This window comes from Falco punctatus (assembly GCF_963210335.1).
Source record: "Falco punctatus genome assembly, chromosome: 9".
In the NCBI taxonomy this organism is placed as follows: domain Eukaryota; kingdom Metazoa; phylum Chordata; class Aves; order Falconiformes; family Falconidae; genus Falco; species Falco punctatus.
Window position 1 is genome coordinate 26,608,201 of NC_137589.1, and position 13,892 is coordinate 26,622,092.

The 13,892-nt window shown below is 39.1% G+C and overlaps 1 long non-coding RNA gene across 1 annotated transcript in view; it reads right to left on the reverse strand.

The window, feature by feature from the left end:
* LOC308070134 overlaps positions 1-13,877 on the reverse strand; it is a 55,489-nt gene extending 41,612 nt beyond the window's left edge. Inside the window, exon 1 of the long non-coding RNA XR_013930636.1 lies at positions 402-13,877. This is a non-coding gene — a long non-coding RNA (uncharacterized lncRNA). The remainder of the gene's footprint in view (positions 1-401) is intronic.
* Positions 13,878-13,892: the final 15 nt, after the last annotated feature.

Here is a 13,892-nt window from a genome sequence, read left to right on the forward strand (position 1 = left end):
AGACGACTGCACTCTGCAGGAACAAGGCAAGGAATTCTCTGCCTTGCTGCATTTAAAAAACAACAACAGCCACAACACACACACCCCAAAAAAATCCCAAAAACCAAAAAATCCCACCACAAACAAAAGGAAGGGGAAGAAGCCGCAGAGGGGCCCGAGCGGCGGCCCAGCCCCCCGGCAGGCGGCCCAGCGGCGGGGCACGGCCGGGCAGGAAGGCGGGAAGGCGGGCGGCGCGCGCGGGGCAGGCGGCCGGGCTCCCGCCCTCCCCGGTCGCACTCCCCCCGACCGCGCAGTTCGCAGTTGTACAGATGCAAATAACGATAAGAACTTCAGCCGGCACCCCGAGCCTGGACCGCAGACCCGCTCGGTTTCAAACACCCAGACAAAGGAATGCCTTGTACCTGCCATTAACAAGTCCCGGGTACCTTCTTATCTCACTGGCCAAAGGCGCTGAACCCGCCAGGCTTCTGCGAGGCGGAGCAGCCCCTCGGGCCCGCCGCGGAGTCAGGCACCGCCCGAGGCGGCCGCCCCCCGCCGGGAAGAACCGCCGCGCTCCCGGAAAGGCGGCGCGGGAAGGAGCCCGCCGGAGGGGAACGGGCGGCACCGCGCGAGGCGCCGCGAGCCGGGTAACGGCTGCGGCCCGCCCGCACCTGCGCGCCCAACGGCCGCCGCGCGCGGTGCCGCTGCTGTGGAGCGGCGGAGCCTCCATCCAGCCTCCCTTTGAACCGGGGCGATGGCTGCGGGGTTTGTAAAACACCGGGTTTCTGTCTCGGGACCCGCCTGCGCTCTGCGCTGCCCCAAACCGCGTGAAGCCGCCGGCAGCGCGTCCCCCGGGTCACTGTTTGAAGGGCAAGACCCTACTGACACTCCACACAGGGACCTGATCTGAAGCACTAACGTTTTGTACGCCCCAACACTTGTATCGTTATCAGTGATCTGAAAAATAACCACCTGAATCATTGCTTGATTCGTTCCATATATTCTCCACTAACTACCTGAATCCACACCCTAGATGCTCCATGAATTTGCCTTCTGAACTTTTCCAGCGATAATGCTGAGTTTCTCCATTCCCTTCCCCAGCTGTTGGACACTCCAAGCCGTGCCCTTGCCGAGAGCCACCCGCCCGGCCCAGCCCGGCCCAGCCCACCGGTGCAGCACCCTCCCCTCTGCCCTGCCTTCACACGCTGCCCTGCCTTCGCACGCCGCCCTGCCTTCGCACATCACCCCACTGCTGCAAAGCCTGAGCAAGCCTTGCTGGGTGCTGCTTTCCGTGCCAGCCTGCTGCAACACCAAAAAGGAGAATTTCTTTTCACCCCCAATACATGGGAGTGATTTTATTGCTTCCTGCCCTTTTCACAAAAAGGCTGTGGGCTGGGATTCATTCAAACTGGAGAAGGAGTGGCTGTGGGCACCCACCTCATGATCCAAGGGGAAAGTTACCTCTGGCATCTAGAATGATAATGGACAGGAACGATTTTGTTGCCAGCCCCCCTGAGGCTGCTTTTCCTTTCACAATGACAGGTGTGGATGACCAATATGTGTTTAATCCTTCAGATCCCCTTGTCTTTCTTCTGGGAAGTTCAGAACAGTATATCAAACCTACTCCCCAGCTGAAACACTGACTCCTCTGTGAGACTTAGGAAGTTGACCCTTGGTCTGTAGACCCTGTGCGTGCCCCTGCTCTCCCATTTCTTTCTAATTTGTTGTAGGACTTGTACTGGCAACCTATTACAGAAGCATCAATCAAATCGGCTCCTAAAATGGCTTGTTAGACTGCTGTGTTGATGCATGTATTTTTAAGAGATTCAGAGGGAGAAAGCGGAGAAGCAAGCAGTGTCACTGAAATTGGGTGGGTCCGGTTTTATTAGCTCTGCAATAAGCAGAACCGAAGTAGCAAATATATACACGCATGCACAGTACGGTGTTTGAAACTGCACAGCAAATGCCACGCTTTTTGAAAGTCTATGTTTAGATATGACATCTTTAATCACACAGAACCTCTCTGCTTCATGCTGAAGGAAGGTTGGGTCTACAAGACAATTCAAGATAGCCAGTAGATCATGCAAAAGTTAATTCTTCCATTTATCGGCTATTGTGCATAGCTATTTCATAAGCTACAGGGTACCAGCAAATAACTCTGGCCTCTACGTAATTTTGTGTACAGCATTATTAATTGTTCTTTTGGCATCACTGCACATCCTAGCAATGTTGCATAAAGGCAAAGCAGAAAAAGTCCCTAAGTACCTGCCCGCCCCCAAAAGCTCTACTGTTAAATAAAAGAGAACAAATTACAACAGAGCTTTACAATAGAACACCAGAACAATGATCATCAGCTTGAGGAGCAGGTGTCTCAGAACCCCAGAAGTCTGATGTTGGCAATTTTTTTGTAGGCATTGTGTCTAAGGGCAATGAAGATGAATAGGTTGCTCTTCTTTAGAAGTTCTTAATGGAGCTTCTGCCAAATATATGGATGAAAGCACTGTGGTGCTCTTTTGAAAACGTAACAAGTGGAAAATAGACAGTGGCATTATTAACAGGTTAAAAATAGGTGTCGACCTTTAGATGCTGAATGAGAAGCTCATATAAGCCACAAATCTCCTCAAAAGAAAGATAAATCACTTCTGCTGACTTAGACTATGGAGAGAATGATGGTGAGAGAGAAGTGAGTGAAATAACAGTCCAGGAAAATAATATTTTAGCTATCTTTCTGAGCAGAAGCAAATGGAGAACTGAATTTCTGAGAACCAGGCAAAAAGATGTGTTAGAAACTGATATATGAGTGGGTGAAAGTTTCATTAAAAAGTTTTAGCTGTGTAGCTATCTGGAAGTCATGGAAAACTGTGTAAGATAAATATAGTGCCACGGTCAACACTGATACCAACTCAAGTATGTGGTGTCGTGCAGATGAATGGGTGAGGGTTTATTACATGGGACTCAGCTGTTGCACATGGTCTGTGGAACAGCTCCTTGAACCAGACATCAGCTGTGATCATCTCCTTTTTGGCAGGTAATTGCAATGATTTGTTCTTCAGATTGTATGTTGCCCTGCTTTTTCTCTACGAGTTTTGAACCATTTTGGACTGTATTAGAGGTTAAAGTGTTAACACAGGTAGAAATATAGACTTGGCAATTAAATAGTTCTAGGCTATAAACTCCAGGGCAAAGACTATTATGTTTCATAACCATAACAGTGGTTTTTTGTGGGTTTTTGTAGGATTTGAAAGAATGTATGTTAGATCTGTACTTGTACTAGATTTGTTTGAAAAATAAAACCCTGAAAAACATCATATGGAAGCTAATCATTTGGTTCCTCCTATTGATCTCATTGCACTTCTCTGATCACCGAGTACACCTTTTATTTAATTAGGTTGCATGTCACTGACTCATGCTCTAAGCCCATTGTTCTAAAGTATGGCATCAGTACATTAAGAGAGATGTGAAGAAATGCACAAAGACCTTCCATAGTTATCACTGTAACTACAAAGATGTATTTTTCATACATTTAAACCAAAGGACATTTTTATCTTCTCTTTCTGGTATTTCCTGTACTACTTTTATGTAATCAGTACCAGCTGTATTGTTAATACAGCTCTCAGCAATGCAGATTTCCAGCTCAAATAATTGACAGCTTTCTCCACTGACCTCATCCACTATTGAGGCATAGTCTCTAAAACACTTTCCACAGACACACTCTTACTGTTTACATACTCTTAACTCCTGCCTCTGGTTACTATACTGTCAGATTACATTTGGGTCTCTGTCCGTACATTGTTCTGAAGTTTCTGGAAATTAACGTGGTGATGTTGCTAAAGTATTATGAAATGTTTTCTTGGTCATTCTGTCATCTATGGTAAGACCGTGATTTTTGCAGAGCAACCTTTTTATCTAATGTTCATGAGTGTTTTGTCATCAACTGTCCTTCCTCTGCCAGTAACTGACACTGCTTTTGTATACAATTTTAGCAAAAACTCAGGGATCTCTACAGGCCACTAAGTTTTTTGTGAGATGTCCATTGACTTTAGGCATTTTGTGGACTCCTTTATTGTTTTGCCTCTTTTTGCTGCTCTGTTAATTCTCTCAGGAGTATGGTTACGCACTTAAGGACACGCTCTCCTGACCAAGGTCTGCCCTCCAAATGAGTTTTCAATGGGAAAGGTAACATTGTAATCCCTTCAAAACGCTCTATTTGTGGGTGGCATCAGCACTAACCTTGCTGTGACCATACTGCCCTGACGTGCTCTCAGATAAAACTCTTAAGAATAGATAAGGTGGCCCAAATAGTTCCTCTGCCTGATCATTCAGCCAAGATTTCCCACAAGATGATCTTACATCTTTTCTCTGTACTGATGCAAGCACCTCTCCTGACCTGTTTGTGGCAGTACCTTTTCCTTTAAGGCCTTTGCCCTACACATTTTATCTGTTTTGCATCTCTCCATCTGATCATGTTTGTTTTCAAATCTGTGTGCAGTCTTTAGAAGTTGTGTGTCATTAAAACCAGCGAGTACCAATCACTGTTAACTGCTGCCTCCTTTTGCAATGAGGCGTGCTGTGCTGCCTCTGGATCTATTGCCCCAATAAACACCACATCTGTGACCTCAGCTCATTCCCTGCTATGGACCTCTGTGTTTCTCTCTTGGGAAGCACATTTTTTTGCAGAGGGGTTTTCTTTACCTTTTGAACGCAGTTTACCTTACCATAGTTTACCATGTGCTGGCAGTTTTGCATTTAATGGGATGATTTGTGCTTCACTACTTGTACCCCTTCCCAGTTCTCTTCCCTCTTGGCTCAACATGTAGTTTGTAGCCTACCAAAACTTGCACTTCCCTCTCTCTTCTAAAGCAGCATCTCCTCCCATCAAATTAATTCAGGGGTTACTGTTTAGCATAATCATCCACCTGACCTTTCTGTCAGGTATCATCCAAACCCCACTTCAACCAATTAAAAGACCCTTTCTGATGTAAGTGAACTCTGGATTGGACCTTTCAGTATTTAACCTGATCAAGTTAGATTGTACCTTGCAGAGTAGTTGATGACATAGTTTTCAGCATTTTTTCTATACAGAGGAAAAATAAGTTGTATTTCAAGTGTTCTATTTCAAAAGACCTTTGGTTGATCTTACAGTCACAAAATCAAACTTTATCCCACATCTTACAAAAAGGCAAAACAAAACAGAAAAGACCCCAAATGATTCTGTGAACTGACCTATGAAAGCTATAACATGCATACATATAATTACTTTTCACATAACAGAATGCACTTTGATCCATGGGCTCTGAGCTGTCTAGCACAACTGAAGCAGGACTTGCAAAATTTGCTATTGTGATACAGATTAACTTACACAGTAGGATGAACATCTTGCCTTACAAACTATGCAGTGCTCTTCAAAGATAGCGAGCGTGCATTATGGCATTATCTAGTGACTACTGATTTCACACTTACAAACTTCCAGTGAAGTAAGTGAGATTACTCACTTGAGTAACGTAAGCCGAATTCATTCTCAAATGAATGTTTTCAACAGATCTGTATGTAGACTTCACAAAGACTGACTATTGTAACATTTTTTCAATAAACATCCATCATTGACTTTACATATTTTACTGCTGGATTTTCTGCTTAATTGTAAAATTTTCTGTTTAGTATTTAACATTTTTAGTCTGCCCAATAAGTAAACAAAGGAAGAGGTGAAGGTGTTTCACAGACACAATTGCTTTGGGCAACTGTCAAATGTAAAATTCAGTGGAAAGCTTCAGCATGTCTCTAGTTTAACTCAGTTGAGGAATGCTTCAAAAACAGGTGTTGTCTGACACAAGCAATAATTATCTTTCACCTTGATGGATATTAGTTTAATCTGTTTTTTACATGGTAGCTAGGTCTCAGCTGGGTTAGTGCCAGAAAGCAGATGAGATGTTTTGCGTACTTTTTGTATGACAATACCCCAGACAGTTCTTACTCCCCTTTTTTATTTATTATATGGAACAGTTTTAATACTCTCAGTGGTTTATCCATTAAATTTTAACTCTAGATCCATTTTATGTTACACTATTAATGTGTTTTAAATGAGCTCACAATTAAACAGTTAGCTGTTAAGTACTTTACTGGAAGAGAAGAGACTAATGAACAGAATATGCTTCTAAAATATGGACGGTTACCTATGCAATATTCACAAAGCAAAATGTCTTAAAGTACAAGGTTAGAGGAAGAAACTTAAAAAAACCCAAAACATAACACAACAATTTTTCATTCCTTTGCATATGTTTAAACTAGATGAAAAAAACCCCTCTAAGTTCTATCTTTAATCCAAAATGCTTTATTACTTTCTAGGATCCACTGATTACATTACATCCTTCATCATATTAAGCCATTCCAAACTAGACTACACCCTTCCTATGCCCTTGGGCAGGCTTTCCAGCCTTGCGGGCATGGGAATGGTCTATAAACCATGCTAACATTGAACTTGGCAAAATTCAGGGATTCTCTTCACATAAAAATAAACAGTGTTTTAACAGTTTCTTCAAGGTGTTAGGCAATAAATACAGCAAGTTAAACAAAAGGCGCACAGGGCCTTCTGGTTTGGCAATGTTTTCTACAGAGCTTAAATTAGTAGATGTTTGGTACACCACCTCCAATTTAAGATTCTTGGTGGTATTTCTTGCTTGCACACACGCATGATGTTGTATATTGGAATGATTTCAAACTAGCACTCATACTAGTCACAGCTGGCTGGCGATTGATACCAAAATGTATACAAGTACATGCTAATTTCTACCCGATTATGTTGTCCAATCAAGTGTTTTCTGTTTTTTAGGAGCTCCTGATGGATAAATATTCTGAATGCTTTTGTGAATTGGCTACCTTCAGGAATGAGGTCAACACTCAGTGGTGCTGCACTGCTGCTCTGATTTACATTCCACCTCTAAACAGCTCTCACATGACACAGAATTTCAGCATGACAGTATCTTTATGCACTGAAAATGGTATGTTAGTATTAGCAGCATACACTCTACTTCTACATACATACCGAACATACACTCTACCTCTCCCACTGACAGAACAGCTAATGGTTTAAGCACGCTCCTTCTAACACAGACTGGTTTTGTTGCATCTGAAGGCTATGAAGCTTGTTTAGCTGACATGAAAAACTTACTTCTGCCTTTCAGCTTCCTAATTCTTTCTCTTAAGGAGCCTTGAGTTGAAAGTTTTAAAAACTTTGGCATACATATGATTCTCCCCATAGTCTGCACGCCCTAAGATTCTCACTCATGTCACACTCTTAAAACAACTACCATTACTCTGGTGTTATGGTATTAGGCTAAAACAATATAAAAGCACTGTTCCAAAGGATAACACATAGCAAGAGCAGAAGACATGACTACCTGAAACCCCATGTTGAAAGCAGACTGTGGTTTGCAGAGCTTACAGATACACAGGGAAAAATTGCCCCAAAGTCATATTTCTGAAAAAGACTATTAAAAACATTTTCTTAACACCCATGAAAGCAAAGTACCGAATGAACATGAAAAACCTCTATAAAGAGTTACTAGCAGATTTGAGTGCTCTAGGCTGGTGGTAAATTCTGTAACTGTGCAGTTTGTCTCAGAGCAAACAAGTCAGGTAATACAGATGAAAAGATCACAAAGTGCAAAAAACACCACAGGAGAAACTTACGTAGTAAGGCAGAAGCCTGTCCATTCATCATACAACAGGAAACCACAAAAATAACAAAAGAACCTTTGAAGTTGAGGAATTTTATTTCAGTTGGGTACATTTATGCAAAAGATATGGAAGCATTGTTGAGTTATTTAAAAATCCTATCCCATGTATGTTTTCATTCCTTACTATTAAAATGTGTGTAATACTTTTTCTCTAATATACTCATGCTTCTTCAGCAGGAAATGATACCAGGATTATGTTTTCCTTTCTAGAGGACAGCTCAAAACAAAATAAAATAAAAACATCTGCATTTGAGGGCAGCATTTTATGTATTGGATATACAAACATAGTTTGGGAGTTGTATACTCATTCTTTCATCTTTCAGGTTCCCCATTTCAATGTGACCCTCGAACTACAAAATTTGCAGAGAGTACAATATTTGGCAGATGATTTTACACTTTATAGAAAAAAAAAAAACCAAAAGATGAAAAAAAGGTGATCATGTGTGCTTAGGTCTTTAATAAAAATACTTATGGATATCTTTTAATTAAAAGTGAAGAGTAAGTCTTATAACAGGTGCCCAGGAATTTCTGTGAAAGACTTTCATATGAAAGATTGGCCAGCTTTCAATATGGAATCTGGTTCTATTTTGTCAATGTTTTTAAGATGGCATTATGATTTATTTAGCAGCAGCTGGAGATATCATTACTAACATGTGTGCCCCTCCCAGGGTGTCGGAAACACTCAGCAGGCACCTCAGATACAATATTAATGTTTTTGCATGTTGCTACAATAGACAGAGAAAGTCCATACGTGTAAAGCAAGAGAAGAAAAAACCCTGCACCTGGGCAGATAAAAAATACAACAGAGCAGGAGGACTCAAATTTGTGCTCAAATCTGTACAATTTGTAAACATTTTTCATCCAAAACCTCAGAAATTTCAGACTATGTAGAATCCTATGCCTTTAAAGAGTTTTCCTTTAAAAGGTTGAGATAGAAGGCATACATAAAGCACAGTAACCATACTAAAACTCCAGTAGTTAGGACACGAGTTGAGGGGTTGAAAAATTAAGTATGTCATTCACCAGAAGACTGGGCCAGTTATAAACCAAAGCATGCTGGACTGTATAACTGTATGTGAAATTGGAATAACAACGTTCTACCTTCCTCATTAAGAAAAATGCAAAGAAAATGCATTGGGACTGCAGTACTCTGGTGTTACATTCATAGTGACTACACACAAGACAGACCAATTTTAAAATACATCTTAGATGGTGTTGTTCAGGAAGCTTTTTGGTAGTTTGGGAGTGAAAACTGCAAAAGAATGATTGAGCTCTGTATGGTCATGGCACAGAAGCACAGCCATGCTCACTGAAATAAGACATCTCCTCCAGGTACAGATGGCAAACGTTAAGGAGCTGCAGAGCTCTCAAGAGCCTATAAAAGTATTTAACTTTAGACAGTTACCAAAAAAAATTATTCCAACCCTGGAAAAATGCCATCCTTTGTGCCAGAATGAATATAAAAGAGTTAACAGAATCTGTGAACTCTGGGTAAAATCTTTTAAAAAATAAGGAATAACTCAAGAGGACAAGCACAAGGAAACGTGGCACCATTTCTTATATGTTTTTTAAATAAAAGTTAAAGACCCAAGGTAGAAGGAAAACCAAATACCACTCAGAGATTTACTTTAAGGAGCTCACAGAATATATGGTAGAAACACACAATCATTAAAGTTAATGAATAGTAAAAGAACAATGTGAAACAGATAATCTTTCATATATATAAAACACAAAGAACTAGAACATAATGTCAAGTTGATGCTACCCTGTACACTATTTAAAGGAAAACTCAATAAATCCTTTATTTAAAGTCAGCACAATTAGAATGGGGGGGTGGGGAGAGAAAACATTATTTCTAACATTATTCAAAACAACACAAGGACTGTCATAACTACCATTTGTGGAAAAAGCCAAAAGTTGAATTGCAAAAAGAAATTAATTCTTTCCCTCTCCTACTTCATCAATGAGGCTAAAAGAAATTTGAGACCTGGAGATTTCGGTAAAGAAATAGGGATAAGAAACACCTTCCCAGTACAGAAGCAGTATCAGGAGAAGCAACGTAGCCAGCCCTGATTGCTACTGGATGTTTGAGGCATGTGCTTTGGGGAAAGTTGACTGCTATCCCTGGTCATATCTTAACATAACTTGATTGTTGAACAGCAGCTGCTGAGTGAGTAGACCCAAACCTTTAGAGGCAGCCACTGCTAAACTTTGAGAAATTCCAGATAAGTAGTAAGTTCCCTCCTCCAGCACACCTAGACTGGTGTGAATGTCATAATGAATGGTGTAATGAAGCTCTGTAAGAAATTATATGAGACTGACCAGCTCAAACTTTTTTTTGAGGGGGAAGATGACCATGGGTTGCTGCCTTTTGGACTTGCTGATTAGCAGCAATCTTTCTCCTTTTCACTTGTGAATGAACTGTTCATTGTTGGAAATGGATGAGAAGCAGATTTTTCTGCTAAACTGCTCAGAAGACCACGCTGAACATACCACTGCCTTTCTGTAGTCTTTAATAAGCACCATGTCACTAACATAGCTAAAATGAAGAGAGTGTAGAACAATTAAAACTGAAGGTTAATCTGCTTAGATTTGGCAGGCTTCAAAGTATATAACATTCCCCACCCCCCTTTTATTTTCCCCCTATTCTACCCTCCCAAAGCCATGTACTAGAATTTGTAAAAAATTAATTGGAAGAAATTTTGACAGCAGTTAGACGTTATCTTCAGGTTTTATTCAATCACTTCACTGAAGTGATTGGAACTACGACCTTGGAATAGTATCTGTGTTTTAGGAACAGTCTCTCCTTTCCTGTGCAGTCAGTCCATAGTTCAGATTTGACTTTGATTTCTGATGAGAGCTACTACCTTCTTTTGTTTCCCACCATTTAAAGAGATGTATGGTAGTGAAGGAAACATTTTTAACTACATAACCTTATCTTGTTGTGGTTTCAAAACGGCAGTCTTTAAAATATAATTATTTCTAGCATTTGTTCCTTATTACAGATTTCATTATAGATTATAGATGAGTCTGTAAACTGAAGTATGTATCATGTATACACAAAACATACCATAATTTTTATATTTAATAAATATATTTCAGTAGTTTATATTTCTTCTGCTTAAATAGTGCAGTTTTACCAGAAACAAATACTTTGTTCATGTAATAACAATATTTATCTATCTAGTTAACATCACTGGCATTTTATTACTGAACAAAGCATAAAATATAAAAGGAGAAGATTTTTCACTTAAACGCAAAACTCCAAGTGGAAATTTCTGTCATTTTAAAGCAGGAGCTGCAGCATTACAAAAGGAACAACAAATGTGTGAACTTTTTCTTCCTTTGTCTTGCAGCTGATTTACTTAGATGAGTCATTTTGACATCCCTATGAAAGGTATGAAACTCCTGCATCAAGGAAATTGCCTGTGATTAAGGGATAATGTGAAAGGATGTTTAATCTTTTTTTTTCTAACCCACCTAACACATGTTAATGACCATCAAGACTTTTTACCTTTTCTTGCTAAATGAAACAAAAGACTTTCCAATGTATTCTAGAAAAATTAGCTTATCTATTGTGTCCTATCGAAAAACAAATGCACAAACACTAGAACAAAATATGCAATCTCTGTTCATGCTACATTAATTTAATTACTAGTCAGAAATTAGCTAGCAGAGATTTGTATTTTACTGTAAGAACAATATATGTGCAAAATCAAGCTATGTACCAACTAAACATACAAAATATGTATGCAGTAGAAACAAAAACTGCTACACCTGTGTATTTGTTGTAAGAAATAATTTGTCATTTAATTATTTTTTAATTTCTGATTCTGAGTACAAAATATTAATACAAAAAGAATCAAACATGCTAGTTCACTAGGGGGGCTACAAAAAAGGTATGCCTAATTTTTTTCATGTTTTACATATATTCTTACTGTTCCTGACAGTTCAACTAATTGAGAATTCGATCTATTGAATTTACTCCACTATGGAACAAGTTTATATAGGTTCACTTATTGTGTGATTACTGAACATGGTATGTACATGTACATGTAAGAGTTTAAGTTATCCTAAGTTTATGCCTCTGATTTAACTTCATATACTTCTCACAGATAAAATTGTTTTACATTTTAAATGACTTACAGGAAAAAATACTTTGTAAGATTTGAAGAGATGAGATAAGAGGACAGTAGCTCAGATTGAACTTCTAGGAATCACTGTAAAACTATTTCCCTAACAAATTTTGATATTAAATGCTTGCATTCCAAAACATGGTAATGACTGGGTTTGGATAATGATGAGGCATATTCAGCAACATCTAACAAAAAAAGATCAATTTTCCTTTATCAAATGTCAGAGAAGAAAGCTGGGGGTTTGTTCACTCTGGAAGTGGATTACATGGTTAATCTGTTAAAGGATTATGGAAAAGGAGAGCTATTCCTGCACCACAGGAATACAGACATTAAAGATTAGTAGTAAACAATGTGCTGTTATACAAATATTTGTTTTCTCAAGTCAGTCAGATGTTTAGCAGTGCTGTTACAGCATTGGCATACTTCATGGTTTCTTCTCCCTTCCTTTTAGAGAGAACATCCAGATTACACAAAAGTATGCTCCAAAGCCCTCAGTTGCATTTTAAAAATTATTTACATTCAGATTGGCTATGTTATTAATTGTACTGCCTTCTGGAGTAAGCAAAGCTGGGTAAGGCAGGTGTAAAACCTAATGATAATGATTGCTCTTTCATACATGTGGTTTCAAATGTCCCTGAGTTTTAGAAGTAGGACATTTTAAAGAGAACCACTCATTCAACTCCATACTGGAGGCGTAAGACTAATATTTTGAAAACCTCTAATTCAAAGACCTGTTATCTTTGCTTGACCTTATTTCCTGTCATTGGCAAGAAGTGAGTTGCTTCTATTCACGCTAATAGCCATATAGTATAACCCTTGCTGTGAACAACTGCTATTTATGCATCCCTTTGTAGAATGCTCCAATCTTGGGATGTCATATGCCTGCCTCAGAAGGGTCATTTACAAACAGCCTCCTGTTTGACCTAAGGGATACATCACATTGCCTCGCCCTGTACTTTTTACCTTGTGTACTGTACTTCCTTCCTCTCATGTTTAAGACAGCACAGGTGGTTCTGTGGTTCAAAACCAGGTGTCTGAGTCTGAAGTCATCTGCAGAAATGTTTACCTGCTTATGATTTTTAGCTGGATTTCAGAAGTTATAAAAATGCAGCTATTTTTCTTTGAGGAGGAAAAACTAATTTATCATGGCTTCTTTCCATTTTGTAAATAAAAGGTTTTGGTGTCTTACCAGACATATTTGTCATCTGACCAAATATGAGTCTAAACCACACACTTATTCCCTTTTCCAGAAGATTATTAATGATAAGTCACTGATTAAAAAATATATAGGAACAAACGAGAGCTAGAAGTCTGTATGTGAAGAATTATAAAACCTTTCCACTATTAAGAGAATGGCTAATATACAAATTACAGAGAGTATTTTACAAGAGTCCAAGCATGAAGTTTTTGAAGCCTTTCTACTTTCAATTCTAATTTTCTCAATAGTATACAGATAGCTTTATAAAGGTAATTATATCTGATTCAGGCCGTCCATGGCAGCAAAAGAGAAAATTACTCTTTTCCTTTCTCAATTCTGTTGTGCTTCACAAAGATCTAGATCTCAAAAGAAAATAAAATCATAAAACAACACAGAAATTAAGGCATTAACGTATACATCATCTCTACATAATTAGGAGAATATTAATATTTCTTGAAGCATGTTTTTCTGTTAGCACAGATCAACTATTCCAGGTCCCTATTACACAGGCTTAATCAATCCATCAATAAGGATGATATTTTGCACAACTGTAGTCACAACAATTTTTCCATCAGCTTTGAAAGAATTTCATAATTTTGATTTTGAATAAAAAATCCAATTGACAAAAAAAAAGCAAGTCAGACAAGCATTTTAAAAGAATTATTCTGCTACTGCATTCTGTCCCCACTTTTAAGGGAAAAATCAGCTACTGAATATTGCACAGATGTACCACAAAGCTGCACCTGTTAACAATTCATTCATATTTGAAATGGACACATTTTGAATTTTTCCTGACAAGTTAAAGATGGTTTCATAGGAAATTGTACAGAACTAACATATGAAGCT